The sequence below is a fragment of the Eumetopias jubatus genome, unplaced genomic scaffold (genome assembly GCF_037043125.1).
Source record: "Eumetopias jubatus isolate StellerSeaLion01/CBP00866 unplaced genomic scaffold, mEumJub1_p1.0 scaffold_1, whole genome shotgun sequence".
Lineage (NCBI taxonomy): Eukaryota > Metazoa > Chordata > Mammalia > Carnivora > Otariidae > Eumetopias > Eumetopias jubatus.
The window spans coordinates 148,803,612-148,825,018 of NW_028274807.1; the positions used below are offsets into that span (position 1 = coordinate 148,803,612).

General features: G+C 42.4%; 1 pseudogene; it reads right to left on the reverse strand.

The window, feature by feature from the left end:
* Window positions 1-9,031: 9,031 nt before the first annotated feature.
* LOC114212243 (SERPINE1 mRNA-binding protein 1 pseudogene) lies at window positions 9,032-10,242 on the reverse strand (annotated as a pseudogene).
* Between the last annotated feature and the right edge of the window lie 11,165 nt (window positions 10,243-21,407).

The following is a 21,407-nucleotide window of genomic DNA, read 5'->3' on the forward strand; positions in this document are numbered from 1 at the left end:
CCTTGGGGGTTTCAGAATGTCCTTGTTCATTCTTCTGCTACTTCCTCTCCCCATTCAAATGAGATCAAGTTCCTGGCTCAGGGGAAGGCAAGCTGCAGAGAGCCCAGCGTCCACTGAAACTCCATTTCACAGGGCACAGTAGCACCCGCTCTCAGTCCCCAGCACTCCTGCTTCCTAAGAGTCCTCGAAGGGGGGACAGTTTCCAGCATCTGCTATCTGAGGGCTGATTGTTGAGGAATGGCCTGGCCACTCTGGGCAGGCTGACATGGAACAAAGAACATCAACTCTCAGGGGTAGAGGAGGGATCATTAAGACCATTGAATCCAGGGGCCACAAGCCCACTTGCTGCAAGAACCATTCAGGTACCATAAACAAAATAAACAGTATGAAAGGAGTGTGACAGTGACGGTGTGGCTAATGGTCTCACCTAAAACAGCATGGCTTCTATTCAGCTCTGAGTTTTTCTGCCGTGTTGGACTGGTGCCCAACATTGTCGGACTTCCTGATTTTTTTCAGAGAAGTCAGAAATGTTCTTCTCCTACCTCATCAGATCATCGTGACAATTAAATGAAATAACCTGCATGAGGTGCTTGGAGCATGTATCTAGCATTTGGAAGAAGCTTTCAATAAGCGTCGATTGCTATTATTATTATTACAGCAACTTCACAGATGTGGAAACCAAGGCCCAGAAGGGGCTCCCCCAAAATTACAGTTAGTGGTAGGGTTTACATGACAACCCAGGCTCCTGACCCTGGGCCAGGGTCCTCCTTCTTGGCTTCCCTCTCCTGCCCCGACCCCTTTCCTGAGCCATCAAACGTCTTTATTATATAGCAATGACACATTTCAGGTAATCAGGTAATGCTTTGCTGTTGTACCTTTCATGCAGTATTTCTGTTGATTCCCTACTTTCACAGAACTCTCCTTCCCTTAGTAGATGAAACTGTTCTTTAAGCTTATTCCAGTAGAACAGTCCATAGCGTTATGTCCCTTTAGGTTCATATGGGAGTAGCAGCTTTAAAGTAGCTCCCCACCCTACTTTATTAGCTCTGTGAGGTTGTATTCAATAAACTTAGACTTTTCCATTTAAATCAGGGGCTCACCTATTGTTTACCCAGGGCCCATTAAACCATTAAGAAAAGCGATGTTTAGCAGGCCAGGATGATTTGTGCACTTCGTTGGGAGTAAAGCTCTTTTCCTCTTGCCCTATAGAAAATACCCTTTACTCTCATTGAAAGTTCCAGGAATTCTGCATCCTGAGCTGGTCCAGGTGTGGTCCCAACAGAGCTGGCAGCAGGGCTACCATTTCTTCTGGAGTACTCAGCTTTTTGGCCCTCCCTCCCAGCTCTAAATAGGGCCTGGTGTTGACCCTAGTCCCTACTTTTGTCTTATATTCATTCCAATAGTTCTGAGTCAATGCTGTCTCACTTTGCACTCTGTGTCAGATTCATCTCACTCATTGGAAAGTCTGAGTCCAAGTGGGGCCATTCCCTGTCCCTCAGGTTTTTTGAACTGGAATTTTCCTGTTGATTGCCCTGTTGCTAACCTCATTCTTTGCCTTAGGATGGCCACTGTGGCACTTGACTTCAAAAATCTGCCATAAATTGATGGCCTGCTGCCCTTTCCCAAGACCGTGGGTGAGAATGCAGAAAGAGAGACTCAAGACTGATTCCTAAAGACACCCACATAGGTCTGGGCCTGGGAAGCACTGGCTGCCTTGGTTTTCAGTTCTCAGCTGACAGAGCTCTGATTCATACTAGAACTGACTCGAAGCCATTTTCCAGGTCTGAGTTTATGAACTACTTCTCGGAAATGTAATTAAGGTGCAAGGGGAGACAGTTGCACCCTATGCATTTGTCCATCAGGTGAGGAGAGACACCTCTGGGTAACAAGAATTTCCCTAGTAGATGGGAAGCCCAACTCTAGAGAAGGCTTGTAAACACATGGTTGATTTGAGATTAGGGTTTTTTTCTATTGAGGAAGATAAGGAGCCACATCAAATAAACTGTCACCTTGGAAACAGTGACATGGTAATAGACGCAGGCGGAAGGGTGGAAGTCTACAGAGGAGTAGACAAAGGAAGACTGGAGAAAACCAACATCAAGGTTTATTCAGTTGCAGCCCAGGGAGTGAGGCACTGTGTCTGGCATTCTGGTGTATCTCACCCTGGGTTTTAGGCACACCAGTTCTCTACTGCATCAGAATTTTCAGGCTCTGTGTAAGTTTTGGGTATAAAGCAAAACAAAAAATGTGCCTACAACTGTCTGGTCCCCTTTGCCTCACTTCCACCCCCAGTGAATAAACTTCTGGTTACTAATTTGGCTTCCCTGGAATCCTGATGCTGGGAAGAGCCTGCCCAGGATAGCAATCACAACTGTTGTATTAAATAAATGAAATGTTTCTGATGCATCGAAGCTCAGGACCACATTCTGGGTCTGAGCTGGTCCAACTGTGAGATCCTCCCTGCTAGACACCACCACCTACTAGAAACTCTGAAAAGGCCCCCAAATCTCCCGGGCTCAGAAGCCTGGTTACAGTTATAGCACCCTCTCACACATTGCCCCTTGTCCTCCTGCCTTTCCAATGGCATTCAGTTTACAATCTGCATGGTACAGTCTTGGAGAGGGTAGTGACCTGTCTGTGCTCCTGCAGTGAGAGCGTGTGGTAGCTGTGACCCCTAACTCCCATTAAGGACTAAGATCACCATGCCATACTTGCCTGCAGTGGTTCTGGGTCTTTTGTTGCACTGCTCGCCCATTAATTTCCCTTCCTGGAAAGATGTTTTAAAAACCACTTTGCCTCTGGAAGTGAGCCCCTTCTTCTTCAGTCTTCTGAGTACAGTGCTCCATGGTTTCTCCATATGAAATAAATGGTTCTGTTCTTTCAAAGTAAATTGGTCATTTTTTTTCCTCAAAGAAAGCAGAAAGAGATCCTTTCATTCACATCCAGAGTCAAGCTGAAAAGGATGCCTGCCCCCAGCACTTTTTGCCCTGAGCAGCCTGTTCTGCCTCTTTCTCTGAGCATCTCCTCAGGTGTGACTCGGACTCACACACAGCCCCCTTCTGCCTGGTCCCCAGTGCGGGACACTGCAGTGCACGTGGTGTGCACTGTAGGTAGGCTACAGGCCTGGGCTCTGTCTCAGGGTGACCACAGAACAGCGTTCTCCCTTGTGGAGCAAAGAGGCTGAATGCAAGGTTGGGGCCATGCTGAAGAGGACTTTAACTGTTTGCCAGGGAAGTTTTGAGATTTTGGAGGGAGCTGGAGATTTAGGTTTTTTCAGCTAAGAGGCAGCCTGCTCATACATGAATTTTAGACAGTCTAGAGAATCGGTTAAAGAAGACAGGGGCTGGAGGGATGTGTTATAATGGTCCAGAGGCCAGAGGACGGGGGCATGCTTTAGAGATTGGCAGTGGAGATGGGAAAACCAAGTCAGAAAAGGTTTTGGAGAAGCACCATGCAGACTTGGCAGAGAAGAGTTTTAGGAAGGGTGACATTTAAAGGTTCAGGGAAGTCCATTTTAAACTTTATTAGTTGTGTGTTTATTTCACATATTGAATTCCCTGCCTGTCATAGGCTCATCTGAATGACATGGAGCAGGTCTGCAGAGAATGAACATGGTAATGGCAGTACCTGGAGGATTCAGAAGGTTCAGAAAGCTCTGACTCTCAAAACCTGTTAGCAACAGGTCATGCTCTGCCTCCGTGATCCCAGAAAGCAGTTGTAGCCTCATTGGAGAGAGCTTGCAGTATCTCCCATGACTCATTGTCAAATCGAAACACAGAAGCTGAGTAAGGAAGAGAAGACTTACACCTACAAGGAATTGCAAGACTTTACTACTTGATATTTCAAAAATCTAGGAATCTAGGAACTATTCATTCATTCATTCAGAAAATACCATTAACAATGCTTGATTCTAGAAATTCAGTGGTGAGCAGAACCAACAGTGTTCATAGCCCTGGTGGAATTACATAATCCAGAGAGAAAGACCAGATGTTATTGGATCCCATAAACAAATGGAAAAGCGTGGCTGGGAGAAATGCTGAGGAGAGACCTGCAGTGCTCTGAGACTCCAGATTGGGGGGTTTGGTCCACTCAGGAGGTCTGTGAAGGTTTTCCCAAGGAAATATCTTACACTGGTATTTGGAAGGCTAGAAGGAGTTTAAATAAGCTATGAGGGTAGGGAAGAGTGTTCTGAGCAGGAGAACAGCATGTGCAAATACCCTGTGGCTTCAGGAGGCATGGTAAGCAATAAGGACAAAAAGCAAACTGTTGTGGCCAGAGTGGAAAGGGCAGGGGAAGAATGAAGGGACCCAAGGCTGGAGGCACAGGTCAGATACCTTCATGGTATTATTATTGAGGATTACTTTCTATTTATGGCAAGTGTTATTAGGTTTTGTTTTTGTTTTTTTAAAAGATTTTATTTATTTATTTGACAAAGACATAGTGAGAGAGGGAACACAAGCAGGGAGAGTGGGAGAGCAAGAAGCAGGCCTCCTGCTGAGCAGGGAGCCCGATGCGGGGCTCGATCCCAGGACCCTGGGATCATGACCTGAGCCAAAGGCAGACGCTTAACGACTGAGCCACCCAGGTGCCTCAGTGTTACTAGTTTTTAATGGATAGTAGTAACATTCAGATTTTTTTGGAAGAACATATTTGAGATTAAAAATTGACTTGATTTAAGTAAAAATAGTAAGTTAATAGCTATACAGGTGATAAACAGAACTGGCAACAATTGCAAATATGGCTCAGAGACAATTCTCGTGGAATGAGTATAGGTGCTAGGGGAAACAGACCTGATTTGAAATCCTGGTCCTCCACCACTAGCTCAGTGACCTTGGCAATGAGTATCAGTTTTTAAAATAGGGATGGTAATACCTGCGTTATGTGGGTGCTTGCAATGAGTAATGAAATATTGTAAAAGGTTCTGGCAGTGCTTGGCACATCATAGGTAATCAGAGAATGTTCTTCTAAGAAGGAGAGAATTTTTTTGGAAGCATCAAAGATGGTGATATTGGTGGGAAGAAGCTGAAGATGGTTTGACTATTCAAATGTTCCTGGCTGGAAATGATACAGATTTGATATAGGATAGTAGCAGGAAGAGGAAGTCTGGAGAGAACTTGAGTTAGGGAATTAGAGTAACGCTTGAGTTATGCCTTTAAAAAATGACTTATCTACTATTAACCAATATGTAGAGAGAAAACCTATGTATCCAAGTGGAAATTACAGAGTGAGCCAAAGTACAGAAATGGGAACTCATAGGCATATTTGGGGGGGGGAGTGGAGTCACAGTGGGAAATGAGTCTAGAAAGGCAGGTGAGGATAGGGCCATAGTGTGCAGCTTTATCTGCAGTGTGGACAGTTGTGACCAAAACAAGACAGAACAAAAAAATAACATAAACAGTAGTAACGACTGACATTTGTTGAGTGCTTATGATGTGTCAGGCAATGTTTGAAATGCTTCACAAATGCTAACTCTTCATTCTTATATCAACCTCATGCCTCATGTAAGTTATTGTTTTCTATAACTTACAGATGAAGAACCTGAGGCACAGAGAGGTTAAGTGACATGTTCAAGGTTGTGTAACTCTTATTCAATAGCTACCGGGGAGTCCTCCAAGCCATCTGAGCAGCTCTGGTCTCAGAACTGGCATGGGTAGGACAGATGGAGGGGAGGAGGAATGGAGGCAGGCTGGCCAGGGGAGAAACCGTGGCAACATTTCAGACAAACTACGAGAGCTGGACTAGCCTGGAGAAATTCACAGTGAAGCAGAAACCCACTCTTTTTGTTTTGTTTTGAGTAATCACTGTGTACTCAGCAATGATTTTATTCACGTCATTTTCTTTTTCTTTTCTTTTTTTTTTTTTTAGCAGATGCACATGGATCCAAATCTACCATAGGACATCTGATTAAGAGGGCCTGAAGGGAAATTTTCAGAGGGTTTGCTTCTCAACCCTGTTTAGGAACAACTGCTCTCAAAGGGTCCACACTCTGAGCAGTATTGGATATTAAATTATTTCCCCAGATACTTCTAATTCTACATGTAATCATAAATCACTTCCTTTCGAGGAGGAAGGCTCCTCTGGGTTTGGACAGAGGGACTGGAGAAAGCTGAGTTGCTTGGAATGAAGAGCAGGGAGAATTGGAGACCCTGGTTGTCAAAGAGAGGGGTGGGGTGGAGGGAGAAGGATTAAGCCAGTGGGGTCACAGGAGGCCTGGGGCTTTGAGGGGTGACAGAAGGACTGTTCAGATCAGGAGTGTACAATCTTTGATTTGAAGAGGTTTGTATTTCTGTAATGTACAGGCCCTGCCACCATCTCCCAGGCTTTCAGTAAGGTCCCCTGCATGCAGAAATGTCTTATGTGATGTGTGAGTGGATGCTTTGATTGTTAAAAAACTGAGAAACCTCATAAATATGGAAACTTGGTTTGTGACAGTATGTGTATTTTCGTTCTTTGACTTTCAGTATTTGTTTCCTTATGTTTTAATTATGTCTCATAACAAGCCTACAACTGGATTTTTAATTTTAAATCAAATATGACAACATTGTTTGAAAGTGGAGAGCTCTATTAACCTTTATAGTGATTACTGATATACTAAGATATATTTCTACTACCTTATTTTTTTCTTTTTATAATGTACTCTTTTCTAATTTGTTAAAACAGTCTCTATTCTTTTTTTCTTTTTTAAAAAAATTGTGGTAAAATACACATAACATAAAATTTTACCATCAACTACTTATGTATACAGTTCAGGTGTTAAGTACATTCACATTGTCATGAGACCAATCTCCAGAACTCTTTTCATCTTGCAAAACTGAAACTCTATATCCATTAAACAACAACCCCCTACTTTCCCCTCCCTCCAGCCCCTGGCAACTGCCATTCTTCTTTCTGTCTCTATGAATTCACTACCCTAGGTACCTTGTGTTTGTGGAATCTTTTTGTGATTGACTTATTTCACTTAGCATAATGTCCAACAATCTCCATCCTTGCCTTTTTTTCTTTTTCTTACTAAAATTTTCTTCTCAACTTGTTTGCAAGTTATGCACTCTGTGTCTATTTCTTAGCAAGTTATTTTAACGTGCCTACACTAGTTTAATGTTAATCAACATTTGAATCCTACTTAATTACAATCCAAGGATCTAAGAATGCTTAAATCCCTCTCCCTGATATCCAGTATTTTATTTCTAAACTACCTTTCACCCCTCAAATTAAGCATTTTATTGTTACTGTTATTATTACTAATTTTAAAGTCAGTGTTTGTTTAGCTTTACCCACATATAAACATATTTTTTTATGTTTGTAAGTATAAAATTATAGTAGACATTTACACTAGTGTGGAACATGCTCAGCATCGTAAGTTCCAAAACACCAGCACAAAATTTATCCATCATTAAAAACCAATTATTTCCTTCCTAAGATGTCAAACTAGCAGGTAACTAGATTAATTAATCTAATCCAAATGAATAAGTCTTATACTATGCAATTTCTCTTTTAGAAGTATATGGGAGAATGAATCAGCCAAATAGCAGACATTTTATGATTTAAGATCATCAATATTTTAAAAACTGGATATTACCGTACACAGGTAGAAAATACTGAGTGACAAAAGATCTTTAAAACTGTACATGAGATTCCTTTCTTGTTTACCAATAAGTGTGGCATAAGGCTAAAAAAAAAAGATCCTAGAAAATCTATTTGTTGATAATTCTCTCCATGTATGTTTTCAAAAGTGGTGATGCTCCCATTCAAGGAATCCATTAGCCTCATTTTCTAATGGAGGAAGAGGTAAAAGATACTTACTTAGCACTTTCTGTGGAACAGGCATCTATCAACTTAAAACCAAAATTAATAGTAATATAGGAAATTCGGAAACAGTCAGATTTTTGGTTTATATTTCATGGATGGTGCAGCTTTATAAAGTAAGGCTGCCTGCTTTCCAAATTCCAAAAATTAACATACTCCCCCATCCTACCATACAAACCAGTGCCCTTTGGTTTCTTTAGAAAAAGGAAGGGCTAAAGGGTTGTTGATCACGGAAGAACAATTTTGATTTGGGACCTTCCACACACACAGATCATGCTGAGTGGCCACTTATTTTACATTGCAATTTAAATATTATGCAGTACCCAAATCATCTTGTTCCATCCACCCTTTGGAGGGTTGAAAAACCCAACACGCATAAAACTACTTCTCTTGATAGGATGTGTATCGATAATAAGTAGCTTAAACTTTCACCAACAAAGTGTCTAATTTGGTTTTTAAAATGGGAAAGTCACACATTTTAAAAGTAAATGTAGTTAAAATTGTGAATCAATTATAATTTTGAACTTAATGAACCATGAAGGAGCAAGGGTTAATAAACCAATGTGCTTTGAATTTGTTCAAGTACTAATATTTCTGTATATAAAGATTTAGCATAGATAACAGCTATCATGAGAAGTGAAAAAGATTTTCCCCAGAAATGAAAATATTAAAACTAAGTTAAAATACTAAAGTAGTATTAAAGTAGTATTAGTATTCCACACAGCATAAAATTTGACAAATCAAAGTTTACATGAGCCCCCAATTGACCATGTATGAAAATGCAAAGCAGGTATTAAAACTGATATTATGTCCAGTATTTAAAACCAGTTTGTGATTGGGAGAACATCTAAATCCTTAATTAAGTAACAAGTGAAACAGAACCTTTAAACTGGGATACACTGTTCATGCATGTATTTCAAGTTTGGATATGCATATTTGCAAGCAGCAATACAAAAGTATTCACGAAGAATGCATAATCTCTGAAAATTATGAAAATATCCCTGCTACCAATACATTTCTAAACACAAAACTGACTACCATATTGTCACTTCTGTGTAGTGAGAGAAATTCATTTTCAAAACAGGTAAAATTCAGTCTTTAGGTGTGAATGGTATGAATGACAGTATTTTTTTTTTTTTTAATTCTTAAGGTGTTTGGGATCCTTAAGCATGCAAAACCTCAGATGGGAGGGTCTACAAGAAAACCAGGGTTGTCTTATGGCATCCAGTTAAGGCAGAGCTGAGAATGCCTCAGGGTCATCTACATCAGGAGCAGAAGTACTTGACTTGTCAGTTCTGCTGCTATGGTTTGGGGTTTAGATGTCCACCATGCCCAAGGCCATATCATCCTCCCCTGCCACCATGTTCTGAGTGGCCAAAGTCTCCAAAACTTACCTCCAGCTGAGATGTTGTATCATTTGCTGGCTTCTGGAAATGATGGTCCATAATCCAGTCTTCAGCATGAGCCTCTTCACTCTTTGATTTAGGAAAAACAAATCCCTTCTTCCACTACCCATCAGCACCTTCATTTAGTTTTCAGATATTAAATTCTCCTTTTGCCGGTTCTTATTCTGAACAGCTTTCCACTCATCCAAAGTCATTTCTTTTGGACCCTCTTCCTTTATTTCTTCAACTTCATTCTCCTTTTTGTCAGTGTTTGCAACTGGATGTTCTTCACCTTCTGGTGTTTCCTCAGTCACACTTGATTGATCCAAGTTACTGCAGTTATAACATATTTGTTTGAATGTATTTTGGGGACTCTATTAATTCATCTTGATGGTTCTCCTGTTGTGAGATCTGCTACCTCCACATTTGTCCTTGTGCTTCAAGCCACTGTAATGTCACTTCCATGGTGCTTATCAAGTTCACGTTTGTCACCAGAATCAAATCCATTTCCTTGGCCCATTCCATGTCCCCAGCCTCCTCAACCTCTTCCAAGACCACCACAGCCTCAGATAGGCCAGTCAATAATCTGTCCATCAACTGAAAAGTCTCCTCCTTCATCCTTTTCTTCAAGTGGCTTTTCAAATCGTCGTTCATGAGGTGGTCACCTTTCTGGTTTCCTGTTAATTATTCTCCCTTCATGCTGCAGTTGTTTATCAGGTCTTCTTCTAGCACCTCTTATTCCTTCTTTCTTAAGCGCCGTGGGCAACTGTGTCTCCTCTTTCTTGTCAACCATGCCAACATTGAGGGGGCAGTGGGTTCTTGCGGTCTTTGTGGGACTCTTTAGGCAGCTGTTTGCCTGCTGCCTTGGAGTTGGTCTGGGCTGTGGCTTGAACTGCCCTCTTGGCCCCAGGGCCCCCAGTACCATCCCTGCTGGCTTCTTTTTTCTTGTTCTCTGCTGCTTCAATACCTCAAAGGGGTCTGATTCTTCATCAAATAACCAGTTGAATCAGTTGGTGACCATGCAGCCAAAGCCTTTCTGTAAGTGCCCAGGCATGATGGTGGCTCAGTGGCACATTCCTCCACAGATTGCAACAGGCAGTGCTGAGCCAAGAGCACATGCTTGAGTCTTCTCACAAGATGGCTGGGCCCCGTATTAACATATTTTTACTCAGCATCCTTTCATGTGTCTCAGACTTTCCATCTGGGAAAATTTTTCTTCAGCTTGAGGTATATTTTTAGTGAGGATCTTTTGTTGATAAACTCTTCTTAGTTTTTGTCCAAATTGTCTCTATTTCACTGTTGTTCTTGAAAGATATATTTGTTAACATGGAATTTTAGATTGACTGTTCTCTCCCTCTCTTGTTCCATTGGACATTTTATTCTGTTCCTTTCTGGATTTTTTTATTACTGTTGAGGTGTCAGCCATCAATTTAATTACCATCCATTAGTACATGATTTGTCTTTTCTCCATAGAAGCTTTTAGAATCTAGTCACTTTTGATGTTCTGAATTTTTTTTATTAAAAAATTTTTTCCCTTCTTTGGGTTTATTGAGATTCTTGGACTTGAAGATTGATCTTTTCTAACAATCCTGGGAATTTCTCCACTATTATTATATACTTTGAATGTTCTTTTCTTCATTCTATTACTTCCTTATGAAACTTCAATTTGAACTTATATTAGGCTTAATCTATCTTCCGTTCCTCCTAACCTGTCTTAATAATTTTGTATCCTGTGCTGCACTTTAGTCTAATTTCCTTATATATATCTTCCAGTTTTAAAATTTTTTCTTCATATATGTCTAATCTGCTGTTTTATTGTGTATTGCATTTCTAATTGCAGTTACTAAATATTTTACTTTCTAGATATTCTTTTTGATTCATTTTAAAATTTGCAAAGATCATTATTTATAGTCTCTTGTTCCCTCATATTTTTAAGCTTTTTTATTAGTTCCTGAATTTTCTGTAAGATAATTCTAGAAACTAAAATCTTTGTGTTGTCTGTTGCTTTGATTGGTCCTCACTCATGGTGACTTATTTCCTTGTGTGTTTTGTGATTTTGATTGTGGACTGCTAAATTTTATTAAAACATTATTGTGGGAATTGCTTGAGGTCCTGGATCACAGTGGAATTTCTCCAGAAAGGATTTGTGTTTACTTCTGCCAGTCTCCTTCTAGAGGCAGATTATATTTCTTGTTCACCTCGCATTATGGGCATAAGCCCTTTGATGCTCCCATCTTACACAGTGGACTACTCTTAGATATCGCACTTTAGATGGGCCCTAGGCTTTCTGGCCTGTCCCACACACTGTGCAACCATCTATTGGAAACATAAGGTCTCTAAGGCTTGGCAGAGATCCATTAGGTAAAAGCTGGTTCCAACACTTTTCCATTCAAGGGTTTCTGTTTTGTCTTTATCTGTAGAGTTCTCAGAGCTTTTTAAATGTTTTAATTTTCCATCTTTTATTTTTATTTTATCTTTTTTAAGAAAGAGAGTAAGAGCGGGGGAGAGGCAGAAAGAGAATCTTAAGCAGGCTCCATGCTCAGTGTGGAGCCTGACACAGGGCTCAATCTCACGACCCTGAGATCATGACTCAAGCTGAACTCAAGACTTTGGTGCTTAACTGACTGAGGCACCCAGGTGCTCCCAATTCTTCATCTTTTATGATTTTATCCAGTATATTAGTTGTTTCAACTGCAAAAAAATTTTCAAGGTATCTAACTCTCCATACTGATGGAAATGCTGCTGCAGGGTCTTCTTTAAGCTCACATTTTCTAACACAAAAACCGTATTTCGTTCTTTGTTAGCAGTTTAATTCTGAGATGTATGTGTGTGTGTGTGTGTAGTGTATATATATATAATCACTTTTTTTCCTGTACTGATTCCTGACTCTAAGAAGAGCTTGTAAGCCTCTAATTAACAGTCTTGTGAAAAAGCTTTTTCTCCTGAGATAACATTTATTTACACAAAAACTTAATGAAAGGAGTATAGCAATTAAAACTTTTTCTTGTGGTAAAACTGAAGGTTGAGAATAGTCTTTAAACATAAGATTAAATATAAATTTAAATTCATGTTTAGGAAAAGGGACACGGTCTTCAAACTTACACTTGTGTTATATCTTTATAACCCTCTTTTGCTATTTCTGTAACCATAAAGATGTCTCTTGATAGTATTTGTTAAATTATCTTGTAGACATGTAGACTTCAACATTTGAATGTTGTCTTCCATATCATGTAACTATAACTCCCAAGCCTTGTTAATTAATTGTCATGTAAACATTACTTGTGAAATTCTAGTCTTTAATAGTTCTATATGTTTCTAAATTTCTTTCTTTGCTGATGTTATCAGGCTCACTTTGCCTGCTTCTTCTCCCTTTGGCCACAGGATTATTAATAAAATCCCAGCCTCTAACAGATTCTTTGTCTTAAATTAAGTGTTAGAAAGATTATTTTTTTTTTTCTATGAAGCCCACAGTGAGTTCAATGTCTGTTCTCTCAACTGAGTAAAGGCAGAAGCTGTGTCTTACTCATTTCTGGGTCTCCTTAACCCTCTCCCCCACTAAGTGCTTTATAATTTGGCAGGAACTTAAGATATATATATAGTGAATAGAATAGAAACATAAGAAAAAAACCTGTCAAAATCCAAGTTTTTGACCAGAGATTAAATCTGTTGTTGAGGCTACCTGGCTTTCTTTAGGGTGAGAGACATCTGAGTGGGGCCCTGTGGGGGCAAGTTTGGTGTTCAGAGCCTAAGGGATCATAAGGTAACCTCCTGCCTCTCAGACCACCCCTCTGACTCTCCCTCCTTTAGGACACTTGGCTGCAAACAGCTACAGCCCACAGGGGACCAGAGTGTGGATAATGGGACTGGGCCACTGCAGGGGGCTAGGGAGTGAGGTTGGCCCCATGCTTGTCATCCCTGTGTGATGGCTTTGTGGTCCTGGAGAAGCTGCAAGCCTGTGACTGCTGCCACCTCCCATCCGGTTCAGCCAGGCTCAGTGTTTTGTTCCCTCCAATTAACTGTGCATAACAACAAGGAGTGAAACCAAGTGATTTAAGCAATAATTTATCATATTCAGTTCACCATTAACAGCCATCTAGTGTTTCCTTTGCCCTTTTAAATGAGTCTTTGTTCTGGTGCTCAGCTCTTCTGTGTATTCCATATGCTTTTAGTGAGCCTTTCCCCCCCTCTCTCCCACCCTCCTCCTGCTTTCCTCGAGCTCTGAAGCACAAGTGTCTTTCTGGAAGCAGCTGAGCCATCTCTCATCTAGCTTCCTTCATTCCATTTAATAGGGAGCTTGAATGTTAATTTATGAGCATGAACTCCAGGCTGGGTGCTGCCTGATGCAAGGGAAGAGGACACAGTCTTTGCCCTGGACCAACCTTCAATGTAACTGGGGTGATGAGGCTCATCCAACATGAAATGGTCAAAGGAGGAAGTGGGGGACAGCTGATGTCACCAAAGTAAGACCTTGCTATGAGAAAAGCTCCCTAGAGGAGAGGGCTTCAGCTGAGTTCTGAATTTCGGTGTGGATTCTGAGGAGAGGGCAATCCATGCAGGGGCCTACAGGAGCACAGGTGTGGATTTGGGCATGAGCCTCCAATGACATAAGAGTAGGTAAGTAAGGTCAGGGAAGTGAACCTTGGCCAGGCCAGTGCCACTCAGGGTGGCCATTTGCCTGCTTGCTGGTTTGTCTCCTCTTTGGGATCACCAGGTCTGTGAGCCTCCCTTTCTTAACCCCATGGTGTTTGGGGGTGTGGGGAGCCCAACCTTACAGAAGAAATCAGGTAGTGGCCCCAATGAAACTAGGTTTTCTGGGTCATATTCACTTTCACATCTCTGTTCTGCTGGGTTCTTGCTCTGTGTATGTATGTATGTATGAGTGAGTGTGAATGTATACCTGGGTTCTCAGGGACTCTCATCAGCCACTTGTGTTCTGGATTTGGGCCTGGGGTGGTAATAATAGAATTGGGGCAACAGGGGCTATAACTTTGAGTCACTGAGGCTGTGAGACCCTCAGCCCCCCACAGGGACCCTGGTAGCAGCTCTGTCCTCATGTTGAGTTCTGTTGGGCTCCCTGATGGTGGAAGATGTACCCAAGGATGTGGAGGTAGGGAAGCCTGGGCCTTCAGAGGGGCTGAAGGAGACCCACACAGGCCCTTTCTCTTGAGCAAGGTCCCAAGGCTCTGGGAGTACATCGAAGTTCCCATGGTCAGGGTGTGCCTACTGCCCTCTAACCTGACCCACCTTCTAAGAAGAAAATTCATGCTGGGTGCTGTGGATGAGTGGTCTCACTGGCCTTAAGGGGCAGAGATGCTGATAGGTTTGACTGGGCAAGGCATAGATAATTCCAGAGAGTGGAGAGGAGCAGAGGGGGGGAAGCTGCAGAGGGACCCCAATAGTCTGACTCTCCAGGAATCTAGAAACCTGTACCTACATACTCACTTCATGGTGTCTTTTAAGACTAAACTGTCTTAAAAATAAGGCCTCAAAAAATTAGTTAAAATTTCTGGTATCCATTTTAATTTCTAAAATTAAATGTAAAATTGACAGCAAACAAAATAAGACAGTATTACCTTTAATTCCCAAATTATGGCAATCCAATCAGGTGGAGACATACTTCTTTACTAAACTTTCTTTTGCAGAGAACATATTATTTATTTGAAAGAAATACTCAGATAAATTGCCTGAGATGGCAGATGAGACCCAAGGGCATGCATTTTTAAAAAAATAGGGAACATCTTTCAAACTGTTATGCTCAAGGCATGGAAAGAAATTTGCCTCATTCTTGAGAGGAAAGATGGTAGGAAATTGAAGTGAATAAAAAGAATTGAGGGCCCAATGGGGCTGGGGAAGGCCAAGAGAGATTCCCCCAGGGCCAGAAGCAAGAGACAGCAGGAGTGGGTCCAGGAGACAGCAGAGGGACAGACAGCTAACATCTGTGCTACAGATAAAAAGATACATTCTTTAGATAGCCACTGATGGCCACAGGCTCAAGTACTTCCAGAGGTTTGGGTTAGGCCACCTTTTACGGAGGTAGCCAGAGTTGCTACTGGGCCCACGATTTTAAAGAGAACCGAGTGGGGCACCTGGGTGGCTCAGTCGTTAAGCGTCTGCCTTCAGCTCAGGTCATGATCCCAGGGTTCTGGGATCGAGCCCCGCATCGGGCTCTCTGCTCGGCAGGAAGCCTGCTTCTCCCTCTCCCACTCCCCCTGCTTGTGTTCCCTCTCTCGCTTTCTCTGTCAAATAAATAAATAAAATCTTTAAAAATAAATAAATAAAGAGAAGTGAGTATCATCAAGTTTAGGTTTTGGTGTGAAGCACTTAACCTGAGATGCAACAGAGGAGGAGGGTCTTCCAACTCCTCCTGTGACACCCAGTCATTCTGTTTCTGAACTTGAACCTCAGAAGACCTTGTTTCTCTTCTGTACACATTGTGAATTCATTTCCAGATGGCTTTAAATTTGCTCCAGAAATACCAACATCCATTTTCTGCTCAGTCAGGAAAAAGCATAGAAAAAGCTGAAATGACAAAACAACTAGGGCATCATGAGGCAAACCTGCCTGAATTCTTCAAGGGATACTCAGCTGTAGCCCTGAGACTACTTTCAGCCTCTAGGGTATTAAGGGCTCCTGGAGAGAAGCATTGAGGAGGGGGGCTGGGATGGGTGGTGGGGAGGGAGGTCAGGCAAAGCAGTTTCATAGGTCAGATATATTTCTTCCTGGCACTACAGCTCAACTCCCTTCCTCTCTGTGTTCTCTGAGGAGTGGCTACACAGAGGTCTGATGTCAGGCAAGCCACTGAGTGTTTGTTTAAAGCCTACACCGGTTCCTCTTGTTTACAGGCTTGGGAGTGCTGTCTCTTTAAGATTTTTCCTTGCCTTTTTCCTTTCCCTTCCTCCTCAACAAGGGCAAACCGAGAAGAATGAAGCCAGGGTAAATTGAGAAAATATTTGAAACCTATTAAGTGTGGCTACAAGTTTATTGTGATTCTTAAGTTAATTATATCCTTTTTGACTTCCAGCCAGTCCCTTTACTGGGCTTGCATATAGACTTGGCCACCTATCCCAGCCTCAGCCTGGCGGCATGCCTGTCTGCCTGCCTTGTTCTCTCCCTTCCTCCCTCCCTTCCTCCACCTATTCCCCTCTCCCTCCTACGCAAATAAGTTAGCAATCCACTGTAGCTACTACTTGCTGGAGCTTAAGTGTGGTAGGGACTATGGTGGGTATAAAGACTTTGGAGTGTGTGTATTTCTATCTGTGGGGGTGGGGTGGTAAGGACACTGTAGTTAGGGGGGGACCACATGTGTGAACACTGACTCTTACCACAACCACTTACATTTATTTTAGCTTATAATTTGCAGTTCACGAAGTGGTAGAATCCCCTGATCATTTAAATCTCATGAATGCTGTGGACAGTAGATGTTATCAGTGCCATTTCTGGATGAAGAAACCAAGATTTAGAGAAATTTTAAAAAGAGATCACATAGCTTTTACATGTAGGTAGGATTCAAGTCCAGGTCTTTTGGTTCCCAAAGAACCATAAAGTTGTATCTTTGTATAATATTTAAGAGTGTATGAAGAGAAGTTCATACATGTTGCCTCATTTAATCCTTAAAACATTGTGATGTTGGTGCTCTCCCCATTTGGGTGTCCTTTAGGAGTTGCTCTTCCTGGATCCATCCTCAGGTTGGCAGTGAGAGCTGCCTGATCTCCAACTCCCTGAACTCTGTTGATTGGTTCAGAGTCAGGCCCTGGAGCCAAGTGTGATGATTCAGGTCCTTCCCCAGGGATTTTTGTATCACAGAATGAAAGGGCTTTGCATTTAAACACAGAAGTTGAGAATGGCCATTTTCTGTTAGGTCCACTAGGACCACAGAAACGTAGTGTACAGTAGAAAAAGGGAGCATAGAGCTGGGGAATAGCAACAGAAACAGGAGATGAAGAGAGACAGAGCTTCCTGAGTTTCCTTCAGGTCTTCGGTTTTGGGTTCTATTCCATGAGGGTCCATAGCATTTCTTCCCTCGGATTCCATGTGAACACCTGTGATCCTTGCCAATAAAGTCTCTGCTTATACTGTATACTAGGGTTAAGATTTTGTTACTTGCAACCAAAAGACTCCTCAATATTACATATCAGAAATACACATCATATCAGCATACATACCAGAAAGTGGAATCACAGTGAACTAAATGCTAAATGCAGGTGCCAGGAAAGAACTGTGGAAGTTAGAGGATGGAGCAGTCTTCACTCTTGTGTTGCAAGAGACCTCAGGAACTGGACATTGAAACCTTTGCTCAGTCTCTACATGCATGTGCAAGCCTTTGGCTGACCCTGTGGCATCAGGGGAGGGCAGAACATGCAGGAACCAGCTTTTAGGAGGTTTCTGAGTAGAGCAGCTGCTTTTGGTACCACTGCTACAATTCCTCAGGCCATCTCTGACTTCAGAGATGACTATAAATCAGTCACAGCCAGTTAGTTCCCCTTGGTTGGTTTGCTCCCTCCAAATTTCCCCACAAACGTTCCATTCACTTCAGCTGCCACACCTGCTATGGTGTATGTCACTACCCTCGGCATTATCCATGAACATTGTTTACTTGCATGTCAGTGAGACACCAGTAGTAGTGCACATCAGGGAAACAGAAGACTTGGTGGTTATATATTATCAGAAGCTTAAGATTATGCCAGTACCATGCCTGTGACTCCATACAAGTCCAAATTTAAGCTGCTTAGTTGTGTTCAAGTGGTATGCAAGGCCATGCAAAACCTCCTCTTCTTTTGTGTTCCTCTCTTTGTCACCTGTCCATCCTCATAGAACCACTTGAGATTCTCTACACATGGCCTGTCCTTCCAGGCTTGTGTGTCCTTGCTCAGGCTTTTCCTGGAAAGTCCATCCCTACTTGCTCTGCATATTGAGTTCTCATTCATTATCTCAGCCTCAGCTCAAATCCTACCTCCTCTTGGAAATCTTCCCAAAATGCATTGCTCCCTGATCCCTTCTGTGGAGACCTCTGTTTGCATCTTGCTTGCAGCTCCCTGATGCCCTCTTTCTTGCTTATAGTTCTTTGTACATCTTTCTCATGCAGCAGACTCCATGCTCCTTAAGGACTCAGGTCTTGTTTTGGTATTTTCAGATGTTCTGAATAGTGGAGGTTCAATGTCATCTTTGCTAAATAAACAGATGGGCGTGTGGCTGCTGCTAAAGCTGATGATTCTGACTTGGCCACTGATGTCGAAGCTGGTCAGCTTATCAGATGGCAAGACTGAGACCACCAGGGTCTTGCTGCCTGCTAGCACCCAAGAGAGGTGACAATGCTGAATGGCTTCAGGAATGCAAATGTGGTCCATCCTGACCCTGTGCTGATGTTAGCATCCTCTTATTATGAGGACTCAACACAGGGATTCTGCTTCAGCTTTCAAACGCATATTTGCCTTCCCCAAGTTCTCCACAGGAGAGGTGAGTCTGGGGAAAGTCCTGAATGCAAACCCCATACTGCTCAGGTGGCCTGTGTTGGTGTGTTACTCTTCAGAAGTCCTTACATTTGGAATCATTTGCATTTACCTTGAAGATGAAGCTAGGATGTTCTCTGAACCTTCAGAGTCAGAAGTCAGAAAATGACTTAATAGCTGAGGAAAATAATATTTGCAAAGAGTTTATATTTAAAAAGGCCAGGACCTTTTAAGATAATGGATTTAGAGGCTTCCTTTACCTTTTCAGACACACACATTTTTATCCATATAAAAAATGCTTATTTATTGTGTAAGACTGTTGAATCACAGATCTGTACCTCTGAAACAAATAATGCAACATATTTTAAGAAAAAAGAAAAAGAAGAAGATAGCAGGAGAGGAAGAATGAAGGGGAGTAAGTCAGAGGGGGAGACGAACCAGGAGAGATGATGGACTCTGAAAAACAAACTGAGGTTTCTAGAGGGGAGGAGGGTAGGGGGATGGGTTAGCCTGGTGATGGGTATTAAAGAGGGCACGTTCTGCATGGAGCACTGGGTGTTATACGCAAACAATGAATCATGGAACACTACATCAAAAACTAATGATGTAATATATGGTGATTAACATAACAATAAAAAAGTAAAAAAAATGCTTATTTATTAACTCTAAGTACTTGTCCTATTCTTTGGTCTTCTGTTATTCTGAGAATCACTCTGAAATCAGACAGGGGTTTAGAATTTCTGATCCCTGCTTTAAAAAGTCAGGGCATATTCATTGTGCCAAGCCTGGTACTAATCCCATGCCTGTGATTTCAGTTTCTCTGCGTGGGATCTAGGTGTTGAGTCAGTTGGGGGAGAAAAGCAACCAGGCCTTTTCCCTCTTAAAAATGAAGATACTTATATCCAGTATTTGCAGAGTGTTTTTATAGCTATGATCACATTTGCTTCTTAAGACTAAGGAGGTTTGAAAGAATTATCCCATTTTATGCAAAGAAAATTAAGGCTCGGAGAAATTGCGTGCTTCATCCAATACCATGCAGCTTTAGTGGTAGAGCTGGGATTTATGCCCAGTTCTTTTGACTAGTGTTCAGTGCCACTTCTGGCAGGACCCAAATCTGCCTGTAATTCTACTTCAACACTCCTTTAAACCTACTTCCTACCTCCTGCCCCCATGTAAACACCCATCTTGCATTGTTTATCCCTGTTGGCTGTCAGCTAGCCTCTGGAAGGTGACAATGGCTGAAAATAGCTTATGGTGTGACACTTTCCAAAGAGATCTAAGTTGTCCTCGAGAATTAACAAAAACTAACTTGGGGGAGTTCAGGGCTTGAGGACAGATCCTTTATGGAGTTGCTTTGGAGGCCAAAGGGTTTTCTTGGTGTCCTTTATGACAACCACATAAGCAAGCCTGTGTTTTCATAGGTTGGAAACCCCAGTGTTGATGACACAAGAAAAAAGAAAGGAAGAGCAGCTGACTGGCTGCCTTATGAACAATTTCACATTGTGGGCCTTAGTAGGTCCTGGGGGGCGAAACCTCAGTGCGCCTGGGTTAGGTGGCCTACAGGCTAAGCTGCTTGCAGAAGCCCAGCATGGCTTTTCAGATAGACTCTTTGCTGTTCTCTCACCCACTTGGATGAGGCCAAAGAAAAAAAAACAACCTGTTTCTTTATTAATGATGCTTTCTGCAGAGTTAGATTAAGCGCTGATTAAAGGCAGATGCTTCCAAAGTATAAATGTAAGTACCATCTCAGTCACTTCTCCGGTTACAGGGTTTCCTACACGATTCTTTAAAATCACTTTGGCTGTGTTCCCATTTGCCTTCCTCACGCTCTCCACCCAGCTTCCGAGCCGCCCCTCCCAGAAGGCCTCCAACTGCCAGGAGCAGGAGCTCAGACTCTGAGAGACTTGCTCCGTGGAGAGCTTTGAGAGGTGCCACTGGGACTGCTGTCTGGAGCCAGCTTACCAAGGCAGGTGAGTCCTCTGGCCTGGGGGCAGCCCTATTCTTCTGTGCTTTCAAGGCTAGACCTGTCACTATGGAACTTGCTCTGTTTTTTTCCATCAGGATGGGGTACAGACCTTTTGTAATCATTCCTGCTCAACTCAGAGTCAGGAACCAGTCGCAAGATGCATGGCTCAGGTGATGGGGTCCGTGGGGGTAGTTCCCCTCCTTTCAAGTGCTCTGAGAAGGCCTGGGGCCATGGGGACAGGAGACAGCTACCTGGCCTGACAGGTGCTCACAACACTGGACTTCATGTCAGGTATTGGGTTTTTCTAGAAAAGATATGTTCAAGTCTTATATCCTGAGACTATCGTGCAAATCCTCCAAATAGTTTCTGAGTTCACTGTGGCCAATTAAACTTAATCAGAAATTAATGTACACTTAAATTTTTTTTTTTTTCTGACGAGCTAATCAATCTGGGATTGAATTTTGGATTGAGATCAATTGTGTCAAAATCTGTTAATGTTCATTTGCTTTCTGATTTTCTTATGGGATATTATTTTTTTGTAACCCGCGTTAATGGACATGGCTTCTGTGTCACCAAAATTAAGATCTTGTTGTTTAGACACCACCCAAAATGGACAAAGGGGCATCTTACAGCGTACATTACCGTTGGGCTGTCTGGGTTGGGTGGGTGGGAGGGTGTCATGGTGGGGGCGGTGGAATGCCTGTGGGAGTGACAGGTGCATGAAGAGGTGGGAATGAGGCTGATGTTCTGGGAAGCACATCACACAGTGAGGGTGTCATAGACCCCGCCCAGCCCAGCTGGGAGGTG